The sequence below is a fragment of the Sus scrofa genome, chromosome 1 (assembly GCF_000003025.6).
Source record: "Sus scrofa isolate TJ Tabasco breed Duroc chromosome 1, Sscrofa11.1, whole genome shotgun sequence".
NCBI lineage: Eukaryota > Metazoa > Chordata > Mammalia > Artiodactyla > Suidae > Sus > Sus scrofa.
The window spans coordinates 210,185,244-210,209,610 of record NC_010443.5 but is presented as its reverse complement, the minus strand read 5'-3'; the positions used below and the strand labels follow the sequence as shown (position 1 = coordinate 210,209,610).

General features: G+C 34.3%; 1 long non-coding RNA gene across 1 annotated transcript in view; it reads right to left on the bottom strand.

Moving 5' to 3' along the window:
* Positions 1-24,367, bottom strand: part of LOC102165580 — a 324,487-nt gene that overhangs the window by 260,434 nt on the left and 39,686 nt on the right. The gene's annotated exons all lie outside the window — the stretch shown is intronic.

Genomic DNA, 24,367 nt, shown 5'->3' with positions numbered 1-24,367 from the left:
TTAAAAATGAGACAGGACACCATCAAACTCCTGGAATAGAACATGGGCAAAACATGCTCTGACATCCTCCTTACAAATGTTTTCTCAGATCAGTTTTCCAAAGCAGCAGAAATAAGAGCAAAAATAAACCCATGGGACCTAATCAAACTGACAAGCGTTTGCACAGCAAAGGAAAACAAAAAGACAACTTACAGAATGGGAGAAAAGAGGTTCAAAGGATGCAACTGACAAGGGCTTAATATATAGAATATACAAGCAACTTGTACATCTCAACAGCAGAAAAGCCAACAACCCCATGGAAAACTGGGCAAAGGATCTGAATAGACATTTCTCCAAGGAAGATATACAGATGGCCAACAAGCACATGAAAAAATGCTCAACATCCCTGATGATTAGAGAAATGCAAATCAAAACCACCACGAGATACCACCTCACACCAGTCAGAATGGCCATCATTCATAAGTCCACAAATATCAAATGATGGAGGGGGTGTGGAGAAAAGGGAACCCTCCTGCACTGTTGGTGGGAATGTAAGCTGGTACAACCACTATGGAGAACAGTATGGAGGTACCTTAGAATTCTATACATAGAACTACCATATGACCCAGCAATCCCACTCTTGGGCATATACCCAGACAAAACTTTCCTTAAAAAAAGACACCCTCATGCTCATTGCAGCACTATTCACAATAGCCAAGACATGGAAACAACCCAAATGTCCATGGACAGACAATTGGATTGGGAAGATGTGGTATATTTACACAACGGAATACTACTCAGCCATAGAAAAGATCAAAATAATGCCATTTGCAGCAACATGGATGGAAGCCTCTCATCCTGAGTGAAGTGAATCAGAAAGAGAAAGACAAATACCATATGCTATCACTTATATCAAAGCACAAGTGAACTTTTCCACAGAAAAGAAAATCATGGACTTGGAGAATAGATTTGTGGTTGCCAAGGGAGAGTGGGAGGGAGTGGGGTGAACTGGAAGCTTGAGATAAATGGATGTAAACTATTGCCTTTGGAATGGAAAAGCAATGAAATCCTGCTGTGTAGCACTGGGAACTATGTCTAGTCACTTATGGAACATGGTAATGTGAGAAAATAAAATGTGTACATGTATGTGTAACTGGGTCACCATGCTGTACAGTAGAAAAAAAATTGTATTGGGGTAATAATTATTAAAAAATAATAATAATAAAATGGGCAGAACTTCACACTCATTTTTTGAAAAAGCCAATGCAGATGGTAACAAATAAAAGATGCTCAATATCACAAATCAAGAAAATGTGAATCAAAACCACAGTGAGATATCACTTCATACCCGTAAGAATGGTTATTTTTAAAAAGAACACAAATAACAAATGTTGGTGAGGATGTGGAGAAAAGGGAACCCTAGTTCACTATTGGTGTGGATGGAAATTGAACCAGCTACTGTGGAAAGCATATGTAAGTTTCTCAAAAAAAATAACTAAAATTGCTTAAGTAGAAATAGTACTACCATATGACCCAGCAGTTCCATTCCTGCATATATATCCTGCAAACCAAAAACACTAATTTCAGAAGATACATGTATCCCAATGTTTATAGCAACATCATTTGCAATTGTGAAGACATGGAAGCAACTTAAATGTCCATAAACAGATAAATGGATAAAGAGGTGGTATATATACCTGATGGACTACCACTCAGACATTAAAAAAAGAAATTTTGACATCGGCAGCAACATGCATGGACCTAGCAGGTATTATGGAAAGTGAAATAAGTCAGAGAAAAACAAATAGTATATGATATCACTTACTTGTAGAATCTAAAAAATACAAAAAACTAGTGAATATCACAAAAAAAGGAAGCCAACTCACATATATAGAGAAGTGGTTACCAGTGGGAAAACGTACGCTAGAAATGGCAATGTAGGAGTAGGTGATTAAGAGGTACAAACTTTTAGGTATAAGTTACAAGGATATATTGTAAAACACAGAGAATATAGCCAATATTTAATAATAACTATAAATGGAGTGTAACCTTTAAAAAGTGATTCACTGTGTCATATACTTATATAATATTGCATATCAACTATACTTTAATTAAAAATAATACAATAAAGAGATGAATTGTTATTACAAAGAGGAAAATATTCAAAAGATTGATTTAAAAAGGAATTCTACAACTTAAGAGCAAAGAAATGTAAATTAATATGCATTGTATTATCTCAAATTTTGAAATATATCTAAACAGTAGAGATAATTAAGCCACTCCATGCTATAAGTTCAACAAAGTGTTTATACCGTATATATTGCTGAATTGTTCCAAGTAAGAAAGAGGAACAAAGTGAAGGAAAATAGAAAAACAGATTTGGAGAAATTGCATATGGAATATATGAGATAATTAAAAGGCAGCTAAAACTAAAGAGAATTTCATACTCAAGTAAGAAAAGCAAAATTTTTTTTTAAAAAAACTGTAAAATAGTAAAATGTTTCAAAATTTATTATTACAATTTTAGAGATAATTTTGAAGTAAAATGTATTTGATAATTACCATGGCTTATCTCTGTGTAGAAATGCAAGCTTGTGCTGATGTGATTGGAGAGGATGCAGATGGATGATGTCACCAACGAGAAAAACATGTATGCTATGAATTCAGTTAACCGAAGTGTAAGAATAGAAATAATTAATTATAGGAATAATTAAGTTTTAGTTGTTAAATTTTTCTTGCTAAGAATGAGATATAGAAAACATACAGATTTTAAAACATATATGCTTAAATATAATACTAGATGTTATGGTTTCTATCGTTCTAATTATATAACTAATGTTATTAAAATTAATTAAGCAATTAATAATTAAATGATTCTAAATTTTATTTAAAATATTACACTTACAAGGACTGAGAATATCTGGACCAAAACAAAGTAAAAATGAGTAAAGTTCTCAGATATAGAAATATTACATGTAGAAATATTACATTAAAAATATATGAACATCTTTCAGTAATATAAAGAAAGAACAGTGAAACAGAATAGAAAATTCAAAAATAAGTAACTGGCAGGTATAATGTAGTATATGATAAAGATGGAAGGTTAAATCATTTGAGGAATGTTGACACATTGTGAGTAACATGGAGTGTTTTGCTGGTTATTTAAAACTAAGCTTTGCTGCTCTCCTAATATTAAAGGAAAAAAGGGAGAAAAGGGGAGGAGAGGAGTCAGGGAAGAGATATGATATTTAAATATAAAAGTGAAATGGTAAAAGCATTTTAGTGAATTATATTTTTTAAATTTTTTCTCCCACTGTACAGCATAGGGATCAAGTTACTCTTACATGTATACATTTTTTCCCCACCCTTTGTTCTGTTGCAATATGAGTATCTAGACATAGTTTTCAATGCTACTCAGCAGGATCTCCTTGTAAATCTATTCTAAGTTGTATCTGATAACCCCAAGCTCTGTCTGACTGTTTTGATACCAGTACCACACTGTTTTGATGACTGTGGCTTTGTAGGATTTCTTGAAGTCTGGGAAAGTTATGCCTCCTCCTTGGTTTTGGTTTCTCAGGATTGTTTTGGCAATTCTGGGTCTTTTGTTGTTCCATATAAATTTTTGGATTGTTTGCTCTAGTTCTGTGAAAAAATGTCATGGGTAATTTGATAGGGATTGTATTGAATCTGCAGATTGCTTTGGGTAGTATGGCCATTTTTACAATATTGATTTTCCCAATCCAGGAACATGGAATATCTTTCCATTTCTTTACATCTTCTTTGATTTCTTTGATCAAAGTTTTATAGTTCTCGGCATATAGGTCCTTTACCTCCTTGGTCAGGTGTATTCCGAGGTATTTGATTTTTTGAGGTGCAATTTTAAAAGGTATCGTATTTTTGTATTCCTTTTCTAATATTTCATTGTTAGTATACAGAAATGCGACTGACTTCTGAATGTTAATCTTATATCTTGCTGCTTTGCTGAATTCATTAATAAGTTCAAGTAGTTTTTGGGTTGAGTCCTTAGGGTTTTCTATGTATAGTATCATGTCACCTGCATATAGTGACAGTTTGATCTCTTCTCTTCCTATATGGATGCCTTTTATTTCTTTTGTTTGTCTGATTGCTGGGGCTAGGACTTCCAAACCGATGTTGAATAGCAGTGGTGAGAGTGGGCATCCCTGTCTTGTTCCAGATTTGAGTGAGAAGGCTTTTCCCCATTGAGTATTATATTTGCTGTGGGTTTCTCATCAATGGCTTTGATTATGTTCAGGAATGTTCCCTCTATACCCACTTTGGCGAGGGTCTTGATCATGAATGGATGTTGGACTTTGTCAAATGCTTTTTCTGCATCTATTAAGATGATCAAATGCTTTTTGACTTTTCTTTTGTTAATGTGGTGTATGACATTGATTGATTTGCATATGTTGAACCATCTTTGTGAACCTGGGATGAACCCTACCTAGTCATGGTGTATGATCTTTTTAGATGTTGTTGGATTTGGTTAGCTAAGATTTTGTTGAGAATTTTTGCATCTATATTCATCAAAGATATTGGCCGATAGTTTTCTTTTTTTGGTGGTACCTTTATCTGGTTTTGGAATTAGGGTGATGGTGGCGTCATAGAATGTCTTTTGGAGTATTCCTTCTTCTTCAACCTTTTGAAAAAGTTTAAGGAGGATGGGCACCAGATCCTCTTTATATGTTTGGTAGAATTCACCTGTGAAGCCATCTGGTCTTGGACTTTTATTTGTAGGGAGGGTTTTTATGACTTCTTTAATGTCATTTCTATGGATCGGTCTGTTTAGTTGGTCTGTTTCTTCTTGATTCAGTTTTGGCAGGCTGTAAGATTCTAGAAAATTATCCATTTCGTCCAGATTGTCAAATGTGTTGGCATATAGTTGTTCATAGTATTCTCTTATGGTTTTTTGTATTTTTGTAGTATCTGTTGTGATTTCTCCTTTTTCATTTATAATTTTGGTTATTTGAGTTCTTTCTCACCTGCTTTTAGTGAGTCTAGCCAAGGTTTTTTCAATTTTGTTTACCTTTTCAAAGAACCAGCTATTAGTTTTATTAATTTTCTCTATTGTTTTTTGAATCTCTGTTTTATTGATTTCCTCTTTGATCTTTATAATTTCCTTCCTTCTGCTGACTCTAGGTCTTTTTTGTTCTTCTTTTTCTAATTCATTTAGGTGGAGGGTTAAGTTGTCAATTTGGGATCTTTCTTCTTTTTTGAGAAAGGCCTGTATAGCTATACATTTCCCTCTGAGCACTGCTTTTGCAGCATCCCATAGATTTTGAGAGGTTGTGTCTTCATTCTCATTTGTTTCAAGGTATTTTTTAATTTCCTTCTTGATTTCCATATTGACCCATTGGTTTTTTAGTGGCATGTTGTTTAGATGCCATGTAGCAGGTTTTTTCTCTTTCGTTTTCCCATGGTTGATTTCTGATTTCATGGCATTGTGGTCAGAGAAGATACTTGAGATAATTTCTATGCTCCTAAATTTGTTGAGGTTAGCTTTGTGTCCCAAAATGTGGCCGATTCTTAAGAATGTTCGATGTGCATTTGAGAAGAATGTGTATCCTGCTTTTTTTGGATGTAGTGTCCTGAAGATATCAATTAAGTCTAACTTTTCTATTGTTTCCTTTAGGATCTCTGTTGCTTTGTTGGTTTTCTGTCTAGAGAACCTGTCCATTGATGTGAGGTGGGTATTAATGTCTCCTACTATGATTGTATTCCCATCAATTTATCCCTTTATGTCTGTTAATATTTGTTGTATGTATCTGGGTGCTCCTGTATTTGGGGCATATATGTTGATGATAGTAACATCCTCTCCTTGGATGGTTCCCTTAATCATTAAATAGTGTCCTTCTTTGTCTTTCTTTATGTCTTGTTTTAAAGTCTATTTTTTCTGATCTGAGTGTTGCAACTCCTGCTTTTCTGTCATGTCTATTGGTGTGAAATATTTTTTCCCACCCCTTCACTTTCAATCTATATGTATCCTTTGTCCTAAGGTGAGTTTCTGGTAGGCAGCATATTGAAGGTTTTTGCCTTTTTATCCACTCAGCCACTCTGTGTCTTTTGATTGGAGCATTCAGTCCATTGACATTTAAGTTGACAATTGATAGATGATTATTTATTGCCATTTTGAACCTTGTGTTCCAGTTGATTCTATGGTTCTCCATTCTTCTTTTCTTTTTTTGGTTAGATGGTCTCTGATTATTTTCTGTTTGAGTGGATTTTTTTTCATTTTTTGAAAATGCAATGTTTGGTTTTGGCTTGTGGTTGCCCTGTTGTTTTAGTATGCTAACCCCTTCTTATAATTGTGTGTTTCAGCTTGATGGTCCTGTAGGTTCAAACACTTCATTACTATACTAAAATTAAGAAGAGAAACAAACAAACAAAAAAGGGTCTACTTATTTCCTTACTTCCCTTGCCCACCTTTTATGATTTTGATGACTATTTTTTTTCTTTTTAATTTTATTTTGTTTGAAACATGTTCATGATTAAATCTGTATGCTGGCTTATTTGAGTGACTGCTCTCTGATTGTGGTTTCCTCAATCCTTCTTCGTCTTCTTCTTTTTTTTTTTCTTTTTCCTCCCTTTCTTTCCTTCCTTTCTTTTTGGTTTAGAGAAGCCCTTTCAGTATTTCTTTTAGCCTGGGTTTTGCATTGCTGTATTCTTTTAGCTTTTGTTTGTTGGAAAAATTTTTATTTCCCTTTCTATTTTAAATGATATTCTTGCTGGATAGAGTATTCCAGGTTGCATATTTTTTCCTTTGAGCACTTTAAATATCTTTTGCCATTCCCTCCTGGCATGTAGTGTTTCTGTAGAGACATCAGCTGATAATCTTATGGGTGTTCCCTTGTAGGTAACATTCTGCTTTTCTCTTGCTACCTTTAGGATCCTCTCTTCATCGCTAACTTTTGCCTTTTTTCTTATAATGTGTCTTGGTGTGGGTCTATTTGGGTTCAACTTGTTTGGGGCCCTCTGTGCTTCCTGTATCTTGAACTCAGTATCCTTTAGATTTGGGAAGTTTCCAGCGATAATTTCTTCAAATATATTTTCCATTCCTTTATCTTTTTCTACTCCTTCTGGAATTCCTATTATGTGTAGATTGACCTGCTTTATATTATCCCATAGGTCTCTTATATTGCTTTCCTGTTTTTTGATTTGGTTTTCTGCCTGCTGACCTGATTGGGTGATTGCCATTATTCTATTTTCCACATCACTAATTCGTTCTTCTGCATTATCATTCTGGTTTTTATTGCCCTTAGTTCAGTTTGTATCTCTGCAAATGAATGTTCTAGTTTTTCTTGGCTCCTCCGTATATTTTCTAGTTCCTTTCTGAGGGTGTTGCCTTACTGTTCATATCTTCTCTTAATTCCTTCAGTATTTTCACTATTTCTCTTTTGAACTCCAGGTCTGTCAGACTGCAGAGATCTGTTTCACTGTAGACTGCTTTAGGTGAGCTCTCCTATTGGTTTAACTGGGGGTGGTTTCTCAGCTTCTTCATCTTGCTTCTTGTTTTCTTTTCTTGTACTCTCCGTGGCTGGGCAGTGTTTGCCTTGGCACTGCTGTGGAATGTTTCCTGAGGGCTGGCGTTGTTGTCAGTCTTCTTTGAGGCAGTGTGGCTTGTCCAGAGGGTTGGTGGGTGTGACAGGGTCTCTCTGAAGCAAGAAGGACTTCCTGAGGGCAGACAGGACTGGGAGTTTTGCACCATGATGGAAGCAGATTTCACTCGACTGGGCAGAGCTTGCTCTGGTGTTTTTGGGCTGTGGGGCTCTTTCAGGGGACTGGTGGTGCTGGGCAGCTGTTCCACGGAGTGCAGCATGTCCCGAGGCTGGAATGGCTAGCTGGGCTGCTGAGAACCCAAGAGGCTCTTCCCCTGGGCAGCCCAACTCAGAAGGACTGCCTGAGAATGTAGGCAGATTTTTCACTGCCCGGCCAAGCTTGTTCTAGCTTTTCTGGGCTGCAGGCCTTTTCCTGGGTGCTGGCGGTGTTTTTGGTGCTGCTCTGAGGAGGTGTAGCCCCTCCAGAGGGCAAGCAGGCCAGGGCAGGGAAAGCCCCTGTGGTGGTAGGCTTCTGGAAATTGTTGAGGCCAGCCCTCCAGGACAGCAGGCAGCCCCAGGTCCCACAAGTGTGTGGGGGGAGGAGGAGGAGGGGGGATGACTGGGAAGCACAGCTTTCTGATAGCTGGTGGTCCAGTGAGCTCGCTGTCACATGGGGAGTATTCTATGGGGCCCACCCCTTCTTCTCTCCCCACCCCAAAACTGGCACCTTGTGTCTCCTGCAAATCTAGCTCTTCTCCCAGTTTCCCTCTGATGTGGCTTTCCACTTCCCAGACCTTAGCATATTGCTCCTCTCCCCATGACGCTCTGCTTTCTAGTCTCCCAGGCAGCCTCTGCCCTGTCAAACCTGACAGACTGGTTCCTAGACCCCCCCCAAAGACTGTCCTGTCAAACCTGACAGACCAGTTCCTAGTCCCCCCAAGCAGTCTCAGCACCACCCCAGCCCATTCTGTTCCCGGGGACTAACCTCTGGAGCTGAGGTCTCAGTGCCCAGCCCCCTCCTAAGTGTCTCAATTTTTGGTGACTGTGCCAGTAGTTCAGATGACCTGCTCGGTTCTCGCTCTGCTTTTCAGTACTCTGACTTACTGCTGTACTCTTTTCTGCATCTGGAGATTTGCCGATTCAGTTGATCTTTCCGTCAAGTAGGTGACTTTCCATGGTGTGGGAGCCCTTTCTCCTCCACAGTTCCATTTCGGGACTGCCCATCCAGTTCGGATTCACCTTCTCTCACTCTCTTTTCTCTTGTTTTACCCAGTTATGTCATGAGATTCTTGCCATTATTGGAGTTAAGTTTCTTCTGCCAGAGATTGATCGTTGTTCTGTGTGAGTCGTTTAACCTGTAGATGTGTTTTTTTTCTGTTTTGTTTGTGGGAGCAGGCGAGCATGTCCCCCCACTCTTCCGCCATCTTGCCTCAAATTATATTTTTATACTGAGAAATTTCTTTTATTTTGATACAAAAATGAGTATTGCTAGAAATTTTTAATGAACTTGACTACTACAAATGTGGTAAATATAAAACAGAGCAAAAAAAATGTATAAAACTAAATAACAAATTTAACAAAATACAATCTGGACAGATAAATATTAGCTGTGGATTTTATAATTTTGGATAATTTTAATTTTCTTTTTAATTATGTTGCATAGTTTCTGATTCCTACAGTATTTAGTTTCCAAGCAAGGATATTAGTTTCCATGCGTCTCTGTAACAACAAACTAAGTGGCTTAACACAACAGAAATTGTATTCTCTCACAGCTCTAGAGGGCCTAAGTTTGCAATCAGGTTATCTCCAAGGGAGTATCTGTCCCATGCCTTTCTCCTAGCATCTAGTATGCTAGCAATAAATGGCATTTCTTGACTTGACACTACTCCAATCTCTGCCTGTCTTTTTTTAATATAATGATTTTTTTTTCATTATTGCTGGTTTACAGCATTCTGTCAATTTTCTACTATACAGCATGGTGACCCAGTTACACATACATGTATAGATTCTTTTTTCTCACATTATCATGCTCCATCATAAGTGACTACACACATTTCCCAGGGCTATACAGTAGGATCTCACCGCCTATCCATGCCAAAGGCACTAGTCTGCATCTAACTTTCTCCTTTGTGCTTCCTGTCTTGTTCCTCTTATAGAGACACCACTTACTGGATTTAGGGTCCACCCTAATCCGTGTGACTTAATCTTAACTTGATCACATTGTAAATGCCCTATTTCCAAGTAAAGTCATTTTCATAGGATTCAGGAATTACGACTTCAACTTATCATTTCAAGGGACAGACACATATAGTAAATAAGTGAAATTTATAGGGTAAAATTATTATTAGTTTTTGCCAAAGACCAATGTAAGCCTTCCACTGTGTACTAGCATCATACCCAAAACTTATATAATGTGCCCCATATATAAATAGTAAAAGTAAATATTGATTCATTAACCCAATAAGTCATCTTTTGTAATCATTCATCTCTACTTTTCTCTCTTAGTTTATTTTTACTTGTAGTTCTCAAAATATTAGGAAGTAAATTATCTGCTAGAGCCAACTAATGACTATACTGTGTGCAAACATGTTTGAATGCTAGAAAAGAGTATATATACATATACCTGCCATGTAATTCAGGATTCCTTTAGGGGAAGAAGGAAACTTTAGAGGTAATGGATATGGATCATGATGATGGTTTCACAGATGTGTACTTATCTATAAACCCATCAGGTTGTGCACATTGAATACATACAGCTTTTTGTATGTTAATCACTCCTAAATAAACTAATTTTAAAAATTGTTCTGGGTTCTTAATTCTTGAATGTGCTGTTTCTCTTTTAAACATAATCTGGAGTTTCTGAAAAAACTTGTATTACTTGTTTAGCCTTCTTCCTTAATGCTCTCAACAATGCCTGCATCTCATGCAGCTCATTTCCATACATTCTCAGCTTCTAAATGAAGTGTGACTGATTCATTCTCAGTTCAACTGAAGATGTGTTTCCATGATATCACAATAAATGAATGCCAATTTGCCATGTAAGATTTTACATGCACATTTGTAACCTTCTCAAACATTATTTGAGTTACTAATCCCATATTTTAGGGATGTCTTTCATATTTGCCATAAGAGGACTATGTGTACTAGAATAAATTATTCACAGATGTGTTATTTTTAAATGTTTTCTCACATACATATGTGCGGGAATTCTTAATAAGAAGCCGTGAAAATGAAGCCTTATCAGAAAAAAAGGAAAAAACTCTATGAAATGATGCCTTTTTTTGTAAAGGAATTTTCTAGAATAATGAAAGAAAATAGTTATTAGGAGTATTATTTTTTATCAAGAATTTTAGCATTAGAGATCAAACTGAGGACCTGGTAATCTATTCTAAAAGTACTTCCTGAGATACTGCTGTCCAGACAGCCTACCAGGGACAGAGGGACCTGTGTCTGGTTGTGTTGCATGCTGGAGAATAGAGACGAGGTAGAAACCCCTGTCAATCACCCAGAGGTCTGTGTTTGGTCTGAATAGAAAGCTCTACTCACTGAAAGCTTGAGTCCCTTTGTCCCTCTTACGCATTCTTTTATAGCCAAACCTTATGTCAGAGAAAGGAAAGTGCAGGGAGGTCCCTCTTTATAATTTGGTGTTTAGTGCACGTCTGCACAGATTTAAAAATCATTCTTTCATTTTTCAATTTACTCTCCTCTAAAGCTGATAATGCTTGAGGGTTGTGCTAGAGAGAGATTAGAGACAGGTAATGGATAATAGAAGAAGAGATGCTTGTTTTCTGCTGTGGTCAATATGAAAAATTATCCTAGTTTGATGAATGGAAACCTGATGTGCTGAGGAAAACAGAAATGTGACACAATGTAAATTAAACGGTGCTTTTACATTCAAAGGAAAATTCAAGTTATGTTTAGAACTGGGTTCTCTCCAGATGCAACTGAATGACAAGCTCTGTGTGCCTAAAAGAAATATTTTCTATAGACAGCAAAAAGGAAGGAGGACTATATCTTTGTTTCTCTTTTTAGGCTGCATGGTAAAACTTTTGGAAGCTCATCATTTTAATGAACAGTCATTGCTAAAGTAGCATTTCTCAAACTGTATTTAACTCTTGTTTTCTGAGAAATGGCCAAAAATTGCCATTGAAAAAATGACATATTTCTTTAAGTAATTTGTTTTCAACATATGTGATTTATTACTTATTTACTTGTCCTTCAACTGCCTGATAAATAGCCCTGGGAATTCTAGAGGGTAAAGGAAAGATGGAGAGACAACCTACTTCTTTGAAGCCAGATCCTTTGATAGACAAACTAACACATCATATGCACTCACTACACATGAGCACTGATTAGAGGTTCCTTGTGTTAGTCCTTTCATCTTCACAACTTATAAGGTTGGTGGTGTTAAATTAATTTGGCAAGGATGCCATCAGACTGGGATGGCTCTACTGCCATGGAGGCCTATGTATGCAATTCAAAATCTAAGCCTTTAGAGCTTCTGGGTTATAGTATGTAAACATTAGACCACTCAACCACAAAGAGTTAAAAAGGCATTAAAAAACAGCCCTTCAAATAATGTACTTACTTTGTTTTTCATAGCTTCTCTCTAAGAGGATTTCCCTGAGCTCCTGCACAAAGGGCTGCCCCTAACTACTTCTGGTTTGGTGCTATCTGATTTCAGTTGACTTTTGCTCAAACACTTATTTTTTTCTTATCCCTCAGTTTATCTTTTAGCATATAGGTATTGTGACTATTACCGTTTTACCAAAGAGAAATAAACCACCCCTTGGTGAAAGGAATGAAATGAATATAAATGGATCAAAACTGGCCAGAAACCTGTTCTTACACACACAGTCCCTTGATTTTTTAACAAAGGTGAAAACTTGGCTCAATTTAATGGGGAAATAATATTCTTTTCAACCAATGGTATAGAAACAAACTGCATCTCAAAATTCAAAATTCGAACATTCACTGAGAGTTGATAAAAATTCTAGAATGGAACATAGGAGAAAATATTTGTTAACTAGATTCAGCAAAAGGTTTTTAAATATGTCATGGAAAGCATGACCCATGATAAAAAAAAATAGCATTTGAACCTTATCTAAATTAAAAACTTTTACATTTGTCACACTTAAGAGAATGAAAAGATTAAGACTAGAAGAATATATATAGAGAGATATAGCTATAGTCACATTTATGACTAAGGATATGAATCCATAGTATATAAATAACTTTAAAAATCAATAAAAAGGTATAAACAGACAAAGTACAGGAACGTGAAGAGACATTTCCACAAAAAAGGATATATTTTAAGATGAAAAGGTTATATATATGAAAGGATGATCAATGTCATTAATCATGGGGAAAGGCAAATTAAAATCAAAATAAGATATCACTACCCACTCACTAGAATAGAATAAAATAAAATAAAACTGAAAATAACAAGTGTTATCAAGGAGGTAAGCAACTGAAATTCTCATACATCGTTAGTGAGAAGGTCAAAGATTACAGGCAATTTGGAAGAGTGTGTGGCAGCTTCCTGATTTAATTTTAAGCTTTGTTCTTAAATAATTATTTTCAAAATTATATTTTTAATTATATTTGCACAAATTAATTTGTATAAGATTTTTTTCACTAATAAATATAATCTAATTATGCTTCACTACACAAGTTCCCATTGTAGGTATATAGTGATGTCATCAGAAATTTTCCTTTAGTCAAATAATTTTAAGAAAAGCTAGCAAGGAATAACAAGAGTATTTCTCACTAGTTAAGGTCAAATGGAAATGGCCTCAATGTATGAAACTATAGATACAAGAAAAGCAATGTCATTTATAATATGTCACCATAGACATGCTAAAATCACTGAGGGACATGTTCAGAAGTCTTCTTTCCCTTTATCAATCTCCCCACCCACCAACTAGTATCCTTAAACACTAAAATGCTTCTGAGAGTTTCCAAACTAAGACAATGAATTTAAAGTCACCATTGTTACTATAACACATTACCTTTTAAATTATACATCGAGAGAAATTCTGAGTAGTTAATACACAGATACAACTCTGAAATATATTGGTAATGGATAGATATTCCCCTTGAATTTTCATATATTTTGATAAAAAACTATTAATTCTCATATATTCTTATTTTAATTGTGTCTTCTTCAAGGCTATTTATAATATCCCTATGTGTTGTGATTTTCAATTTCTTAACTAAAATGCATTGCTCTTTTTGATGATCACAAAATTTCTGAAGTTACTCAATTGGTTCAAAAATTTTTGATGATTAGACCAAATAAAATAAAGAACACCTCTATATTGCTGCAAAACTGACCTTGCATTTTTTTAATCACTAAGAATTGAGGAATGGTATGTGAAAGAGATGTTAATTTACCTCAAACTTTAAAATTTATTAGTTAGAATGATATTTTGAATTATATTTAATTTATACCATTTCCCTTTAATATAGAAAAATAACAACATACTGTACATGTTATTTAATTATAACTGATCTTGTTCTCAAAAGCATTTTTGAAAATTTCCAGAGAAACAAAATAAAACATTTTAATGTAAATTAGAAATATATGAGCCATTTAGAGGGAGAAAATATGAAATGAAGTTTAAAAATGAAGAGAAACATATATGCAATTGAGGCTCAAGGTTTACTTATTATTTGTGTCTCAGAAATTTGGCTTTCCTTTTCTTTCACTAAAATGAAAAAGGATCACCCAATGAAACATAATCAATACTGATAACAAAACTAGATTTTCAGAAGGAAAACATTTGTAATATGTGCAAAATTGTCCCAGAAACATTTTACATAGATAGTAATAAGTGTCATAGTTTCTTTCAATTTAGATAGTTGAAGTTTTATCAAAATGCAATGTGATCAGGTGTTCCCATTGTGGCTCAGTTGGTTACAAACCCAGCTAGTATCCAAGAGGACGCTGGTTCAATCCTTGGCCTTGCTCAGTGGATTAAGGATCCGGCATTGCCATGAGCTGTGATGTAGGTTGGAGATATGGCTCCAATTCAACCACTAGCCCGGGAACTTACAGGTGCCACAGGTTCAGCTACCCATAAAAGTAAAAAACAAACAAACAAAAAACAATGAGAGCAACATCAATCACTGAATATAATTGACATCTATATATAATGTCATACAACAACAGCGGAATACACATTCTTCTAAAGATCACATGGAATATTCAGCAAGATAGATCACATTTTGGACCCAAAATACATCTTAACAAAGTTAAAAGCAATAGGAATTATATATATCTGCTCTCAATAACCTTCAAAAACAGAAAACACCAGCCCAGATGGTTTCACTGGTGATTTCCCTACATATTTAAGAAATAAATTGTACCAATTCTCTGTGATTTTTTCAGAGTATAGAAGCAGAGGAATTACTTCCTACCTCATTCTATGAGGTCAATATTATCCAAATACTAAAACAAAACAAATTATAAGACAAAAACTATAAACAAATATCACTCATGAGCACAGAGGCAGGACTCCTCAACAAAATATTAGCAAACCAGTTCAAATAATGTATTAAAAGAACTAAACACCAAAATCAACTGGGGTTTATCCCAGTTATGCAAAACTGGTTTAATGGAATCTATCCAGCTAACAGGATAAAGAAGAAAAATCAAAATTAAAAATCCTACCTAATGCATGAGGACAAGATGAGGAAATAAAAGCTATATGAAATGGAAAGGAAGATATAAAACTGTCTTCATTCGCAGATGGCATGATCTTCTATTTAGAAAATCAGAAAAAAAAATTCTCTGGATCTAATAAGTGCATATAACATGCATTCAGAATACAAAGTTAATATAGAAAAATCAATTGCTGGAGTTCCCGCCCTGGCTCAGTGGTTAAGGAACCCGACTAGCATCCATGAGGACATAGGTTCAGTCCCTGGCCTCACTCAGTGGGTTAAGGATCTGGTGTTTCCATGAGCTGTGGTGTAGGCTGCAAAGGTGGGTTGGACCTGGCATTATTGTGGCTGTGGTATAGGCCGGCGGCTACAGCTCCAACTCAACACCTAGCCAGGAACTTCCATATGCCGCAGGTGTGGCCCTAAAAAGCCATACTCACACACAAAAATCAATTGCTTTCCTATGTACCAGTAATAAACAAGTAAAATTTCAAATTAAAAATAAAATACCATCTTATATTCACATCTCCCCAAATAAAATACTTTGGTATAAATCTAAAAAAATGTGTAGAAGATCTATATAGGGAAACCTACACAACTCTGGTGAGTGAAATCAATAATAAACAAATAAGTGGCGAGATATCCCACATCCACAAGTAGGAAGACTCACTATTGTCAAGATATCAATGCTGACCAACTTGATCTATTGATTCGATGTAATCCCAATCAAAACCCCAGCAAGGTATTTTGTGATTCTTAAATTTATATGGAAAGGCTAAACACACAGAATCACATACACAAAGTCAATACAACGGAGAAGAACTAAATCGAAAGACTGATCCAACTTCAAGACTTACTATAAAGCTAAAGAAATAAAAACAGTATAGAATTGTTAAAAGAAAAGGAAAATATATCAATGTAACAACAGAGAGCCCAGAAACAGACTCAGATACATGCAGTTAACTAATGTTTAACAAAGGAGCAAAAACAATACAATGGGGCAAAGATAGTTTTTTCAACTAATGATGCCAGAACAACTGTATACCCACATGCAAAAAAAAAAACCCCAAAACCCCAAAACATGAATCTAGGCAGACACCTTCACACACTTCACAAGAAACTGGCTCAAAATGGATCACTGAAATAAATGTAAAATGCAAAACTGTAAAAATCCTAGAGGATAGCATAGGAGACAATTTGGATGACCTTGAGCATCATGATGGCCTTAAGAAACAACTGACAAGCTGAACTTCAATAAAATTTTTAAGAAACCTTCTACTCTATGAAGGAAAGTATCAAGAGAATAAGAATATAAACCACAAACTGGGAGAAAATATTTTCAGAAGACACATCTGATAAACCATTATCCAAAATACAGGAAGAACTAATCAAATTCAACAATAAGAAAAGAAATTACCCCAAAACTTTAATACATACTTCTCCAAAGAAGATACACAGATGGCAAATAAGCAAATGGAAAGATGTTATGCATCATATGTTATCATGGAAAAGCAAATAAAACAACTAGATAGTTCTGTATACCTGTTAGAAGGACCAAAAGTCGCAACACTTAAAATAACAAATGCTTTAAGGAAGTGGAGCAACAGTAATTCTCATCCATCACTGCTGGGAATATGTAGACAATTTGGTGTCTACATATACTTTTACCACATGGTCCAGCAAAGGCGCTCTGCGGCATATATCCAAAAGATTTGAAATTTATATCCACATAAATCTTGCACATGGATAATTATAGCAACTTTATTTATAATTGCTAGAAGTTATAAGCAACTAAGATGTGTTTCAGTATATGAATAGATAAACTGTTGTACACCTAGACAAGGGATTATGAAAATCCAAAAAAGAAATGAGCTATCAAGGCATGAAAGACATGGAAGAAACTTAAATGCATATTACTAATGAAAAGAGCCAATTTGAAATATCTTCATACTCTGTGAGTCTAAATAAATTGCATTCTGGAAAATGGAAAAAGATGGAAAGAGTAAATGATTAGCAGTTGCCAAGAGTAAAGGAGAGAGGGGTGAATTGGCAGAGCACAGAGGATTCTTAGAGCATTGAATACACCCTGTATGATATCATAACAGATAGATATCATTTTACATTTGTCCAAACCTATAGAATTTTTAAGAGTGAACCCAGTGTTTACTGAACTTTGCGTGATTATGGCGTGACAATGTAAGTTCATCAGTTGTAGCAAATGTACCACTCTAGGGGTGGGTGCTCATAATGGGCAAAGCTATGCATTCTAGGGGGCAGGAGGTATAAAGGAATACTCTGTACCTTCCATTCAATTTTGCTGAGAACGTGAAACGGCTTTTTAAAAAGTCTTAAAAAAAAAAAAACAACAAAAGAAGCAAACGAAGAGATTAAATATTGTACAATAAGATTTTTTTTTTTCTTTGTCTTTTTAGGGCCACACCTGCGGCCTATGGAGGTTCCCAGGCTAGGAGTCCAATCAGAGCTATGGCTGCTTGCCTACACCACAGCCATAGCAACGCAGGATCCTATCCGTATCTGCAAACCACTGTGAGGCCTGGATCCTTAACCCAATGAACAAGGTCAGGGATAGGACCCTGTCCTCATAGTTACTAGTCGGGTTTGTTAACCACTGAGCCATGACAGGAACTCCCTGGGTTTTTTTATATATTGCATCACTAAAATGGTGTATTTTGCAATAAATTTAGAAATGACACTGCTTTTTCGTACCTATTTTATATTAAATAAACTATTTTTAGATATCATCCAAAATTATTGCAGTAGGTGTGTTTTTAAAATTCAAAAGAAATAGAGAATTCATAGCATTTAAATATAGAAACAGAAATGTTTTCTTGGCCTTGAATAAATATATAGTATTACAAAAAGTCAGTCATTTTGTAGCTGGAGAATGTCAGTGGAATTTAAATATGGTGTTTGTGATTTACCTGCTCTGAAGTAATTATGGTAAATACAAAAGGCAATCTTTTTTGCTAGGAAAAGGTCAGAGTTTGAAATATCAAAACAGAGATATTTTATAGTATATGGTTTTTGAGAATTCTGCTTTGTTTATTCATCCATGTTTTGATTTCTGCTCTCTGTTGGCAATGTAGCAAAAGTTTTAAAATGTATCTTTTTTTTGTAAAGATAGTAGGGTGCCATTTATAACTCCCTAGTAAATACAATTTATGTAAAATAGTCAATATGAGAGCCAAGGGCAGCAAATAGCTGATTCAAAGGTCTCACAAAATGCTCAATTCTACTGTAAAAAGTACAAATAAGGGGGAGGGGAAGGGAGTGGACTGGGAACTTAGGGTTAATAGATGCAGACTACTGCCTTTGGGAAAAAAAAGAAAGAAAGTGAGAATAAAAGCTACTTATGCTGAGGAAAATTAAAAAAAAAAAAAAAAGAAAGAAAGAAACTCCCTGTGGTATAGGACAAGGATCAGTTTTCATTTGATTAGTATAAACTGGCAGAAATGACATTATTTGACAGGAAGCTTTTGTTTATATGATTGAGAGAAAATGAAAAAAGAAAATCAAATAACTTGAAAAGAAAGGCTTTATTTATACAAGAGGCTTATGAAACCCATGCTATACTCTTAGTCAAAGCAAAGCTCCCATTAATATATATGTATGGTTACTTTAATTTTCTTTCTTTGTGTACATTTCCTAGAAAGAAGGAACTAGCTTGATAATTCTAAGAAGACATATATGCTTGCAATATGAAAGTATTTAAAAAATTTTTCTCAAAGTATTTCCTGTGTTATAGTGAATATATATAGAGAGAAAATTCATAGTTATAAAATAACCCAGAAACCAAACAAAATTAAATACAATAGGAAAATCTCTTTTTCTGTATCTCATTTTTTGAATTAACTTTTTGTGGATAAAATATTACAGGTATTCATTTTACAAAGTTATATATAAATAAAATTAAATTTATTCATGGTATTCTAATTATACAATGATTATATTTAGATTTGTGGGTTTTCCAGCCTCTTTTACTCTGGATAGTCTTATTAAATTAGACATCTTTTTCTTTCTCTATTGTCATCTCTCTTTGTCTCTTTATTTATTTCCTATATCACCAAAACCTTTATAAAACATGGCTTAACTGATCATGTATACATATCATTGCTTCCTTTATTTTTACAAGTTTTTCTATTAAACATGTCTACTTCCTAATTTTCACCTGCATAAATACCATAAAATATTTTACCCATTGTTTATTATGCACTTAATTTACAGAATGACACCATTTCAGCTCATAGATAGCTTACCAATGTTTGTTTAATCAACCACCATTTTAATCAAGCTTTAATTGTGTTTGTCATTAGCTAATGTATATATGTTTATTGACATTTTATTCCTTTTTTGTATGTTTTTTTCTTTATTGTTTTAAAAGGCTTACTGCATTACAAATCATATCATGGTAAATTATGGTTTGTTTGTGCTCTTTTCCCTTTTTTACCATTAAATTCATTTGAATTATTCAGTGTTCTCATACATTTTAAATGACATATCATTTCAGTTTTCATTTTCCTTGGGTCCAAGATTTATGTATCTATTTTTATTTATTATTTTAATAATAACATTTTAAAATTATTTTAGCAATTTCTAGTTTTTCTTCATTGAACCTAGGGACATAATTTTTATGAGTAAATGTTTTCTTTGAAGTTTATCAAATTGGTTATGTTATAGTGATATGACATTTGAAAAAGCTGATCAGATACTCTTTTATATATATTATTTATATTCTATATCTAACATTTCCCTATTTTATCTATCAAGGTTCAAAGACATGTTGAAATCTATTAAAATTTTGTTGTATATACTTAAATTATTTTTTACATATTTGGAATCTTTTAGTTTAATAATAAAATAATAACATTTAAAACAAGTATAACTCTTTAGAAAATTAATTTTAACACATAATAAAGGCTTTTGTTACCTATTAACATAATTTAAACATTTTATGTTACAGTTAAGTAAATCTTATAAAGATGGGAAAATTGATATTGTAGGAATATCAGAAAATTCATCACTGGTTTAGCAGTGAAATTTTAGCATCAGAAAATTCATCACTGATATTCAGCATGTTTATAGAATGGTTTTTTTACAGAAACTATGGTCATTCTAACTGATGGCAAAGAGTAATATGATGAGTTTTAACATCTCTTGATTGTAGGCATCTTTATCTGTATGCAGAGTCTGAGGCAAGGATTTGGAGACAGGATGTTTAATTGGGACGTAATCTCAGGAAGAATGAGAAAGTGGGGAAACAACACTAAGAAAAATTAATAAAGAATGTGTAATGGAGCTGATCAATGCCATTTACAACTGGGAATCCTAGGCTTTTTGTGAGGCATCCTGGGAACTATGTCTCAGAATAGTTCCTCCAAGAGATGACAGACTGTGACAAAAGGGTTTTTAAGCTTCTGGCAAATTCCCATCCTACTAATTTGTGTAAAATATCCTTCCATTAAATTGAGACTAATAAAACTGAAGTTAAAATCTCTATTAGGGAAGTATATCACAGTATGGTAAATCAACAATTCTGGATGAACATTGACCATGCTAAGACTCTCATTAAAAAGGATCACATCATCTGAGGGAAAAAAATAGGATCTTATATACAGTCACATGTTTGTTTCATACACAATTGATTATGGATTAAATAAAATACTACAGTATTTCTAACAAATTATACCAGTTTACTATCCCAAAGAGTAAAAGGGAGATTATTTTTACGATATCAATACAACTTTTTTAAAGAGAAAATGTTGGCATGATTATCTAAAATGAATACATCTCCTGTTTTCAGCAGATTTTTGCGATTAATGAAATATGGCTATGGAACCTATGTGAATATTTAAAACCTAATATAGATTATTATTTTTCTTCTCACAAATAGCAGTGTTGGATTTTTCATATATATATATATTATATATATATATACACACACACACACACACATACATTATACAGTTTTCATGTGTTTTAAAGCTATATGCGGCATTCTGTGTAATGTGCCTGAGTAGAGACTGCAATGATGGAAGAATGAAAAGGAACAAATGAAGTGATGGCAGTTAAATAAAAAGGTGACAATGACTGAGGAATGATAAAGGAGATACAAAACAAAAGTAAACAAATACAGACATTCCTTGACATACAATGGGATTATATTCCAATAAACCCACAGTAATTTGAACATATCTTTTAAGCTGAAAAGGCATTTAATACATCTAACAAACCTAACATCATAGTTAAGCCTAGAACATTTACATTAGCCTACAGTTAAGCAAAATCCTAACACAAAGCCGATTTCATAATAAAGTGTTGAGTAACTCAAGCAATCCATTGAATACTATACTAAAAGTGAAAAACAGCACAGTGCTAAGCACATCAGTACTTTTCTGATGGCATGGCTGCTTGAGAGCTGCAACTTGCCACTGTCTAGCATCACAAAATATTGTCTATCATATGTCACTAGCTTGGAAAAAGATCAAAATTCAAAATTTGAGGTGTATTTTCTACTGAATGCATATTGTTTTAGCACCACTATAAAGCTGAAAAATCATAAGTCCAACTCATAGGTAAAGGACTATTTAACTTTTTACTTCATCAAAATATAACATTTAAAAAAAACTTCAAAATAACATTGTTTACAAAACCAAGTTAAATATGCCATATCTTTAATAGATTTTTATTAATATATCCCCACAGTCTCTAAATTCTTATTCATTTGAAATAAAACCTCTGATAAGTATGAATATTTTGTCTGAAAATAAGTGAATTATCCTGTCCAATTTCATTTCGCTGTCATTATGAGTTTTTCTTCTTCTAGAGGATATCATCCACATGGAATTGTCCTTATTTCTTCTAACTTCTACCTTGATCTTCCAATTTACTTAAATCTATTTAATGGATTAATAAATTCTAAAACATTGTGAAAATGTCTCAGAGGTTAATTTAAAAAATAAGCTTAAAAATATGTACAATTCTAATATGTACACAGGAAGTTCAATAGAATCTACAGATAAACTCTGAATTAATAAGTCATTGTGTCAAAGACTGTGGGGATACAAGGGTAATTTTCAGATCGGATCAGAAAGAAAACCTAACAGTAAAATTTTAAAACACTATTATATAATAACACGAGAATATTAAGAATATTTATTTATTTATTTTGTCCTTCTGCCTTTTCTACGGCTGCTCCCACGGCATATGGAGGTTCCCAGGCTAGGGGTCTAATTGGAGCTGTAGCCACCAGCCTACACCACAGCCCCAGCAACTTGGGATCCGAGCCGCGTCTGAGACCTACATCACAGTTCATGGCAACACTGGATCCTTGACCCACTGAGTAAGGCCGGGGATCGAACCTGCAACCTCATGGTTCCTAGTCAGATTCGTTAATCACTGAGCCATGACGGGAACTCCAACATGAGAATATTTTATACCTTGAACTAAAGATAACAAAACCATGTTCTTTTTTTGTTGTGTATTGTGGTTACATGGGTGTATTCACATTTGGAAGATGTATCTTCATGTACACATGAATTCTGTGCATTCAGTAAAAGAATGTTCTTTAAAAATAATTTTTTACTGAAAGATTTGTCCCCAAAGCTTAGATGAAACTATGATTACAATGGATTTGGCAAATCTTCATCATAAATCGGAAACTAGTACACCATATTATATGGTTAATGTGAGGCTCAAGATAATGTGGAGAACATGAAAAATGAAAAATGTATGCCATATTTCTTATTTTATAAGTATACTTCCTACTTACATATTTTGAAGCATCTTGGTAGTAATTATTTTGATCAGTCACACATTTTATCCAAAGAGCATTACTAAGACATGAATAACTTAGTTATCTGCCATGTACAACATTTTAAATGTCTAAATGAATAAAGCTCTCTCTTCTATAATATTCTACTATAGGCTTTGCATGTTTGTAAGAGGAAAATTTTATAGACATGCATTTCTAGTTCTGTTGTAAAAGCATCTCAAATTTATCTCAATTCCAAGGCCATCCTTTGTGTCTATCTGTGAGACAACCAATGGAGAGAAGATAGGCAATTCATTTTGTTTACCTTGGATAATGGCTTTCCAGCTGAAACTTAGTAATAGATTGCTATATCTTCTATTACTTTGATAGGGGTTTTGAAAAACATCTTAGACATCTAGATTATCTCTCTTTAGTACTGCTTCTTTGACAAAACTGATGAAAATTCAGACTAAAGTCACTATTTCAGCATGCTTTAACTCCATAGCTTACCCTTAGTCTGAAACCTCATTGGATTATCACTCTACATGCTCTACCTATTCATTTTCTCTCTTAGCCATTGTGGTAAATATGTACCATAGACATTTATATTAATTTCCTAGGGCTGCCTTAACAAAGTGCTAAAAACTGAGTGGCCCTAAACATGAGAAATTTATTCTCTTACAGTTTTGGAATCCTGAAATCCAAAACCAAGGTACTGGGAGGGCCATGTTCCCTATGGAAGAGCATCCTCTCTTGCCTCTTCCTACTCTGGTGATAGCATCAATTATTGATGCCCCTTGGCTTGTGGCAACATAATTACAATTTCTTTCTCTGTCTTGGCAATGTCTTGTCTTTCTTCACATGGCCATCTTCTTATGAGAGTACAAGTTATAACAAATTAGAGGTCTGTCTTCTTTAGTATGGTCTCATCTGAACTTAATCCCTTATATCTGCAGTGATCTTATTTCCAAATGAGGTCACATTCAAGGTATTAGGGGTTAGGATTTCAGTATATGGTTAAGGTGAATACAATTCAAGCCATAACATCTGTTAAATATATTTCAGGAAAAATATGGTTACTCAGTGGGACAATAAAATTGGAAATGAGCTACACTATATATCTGCAGAAAAACAACAATTCTCTTTTCAGGCTCCTTATTTTCAGCCTCAACTCTAAATTTTAGAATTCTCATCCTCAGCCTTTATTTCATTCCTATCTATCCTCTCTGCCTACTTAATCCCATCATTGCTGATGGCCATTAGACTAAACTTATTGTGTCGCATGTATCTAATTGCTCTTAGGTTTAAATGAATGACCATCTGTGGAATTTTTGCTGGTTCATTGGCAGTGCTAGATGAGGTTGGGTGATCATTATTGCTCTTCAGTATAAAAGAG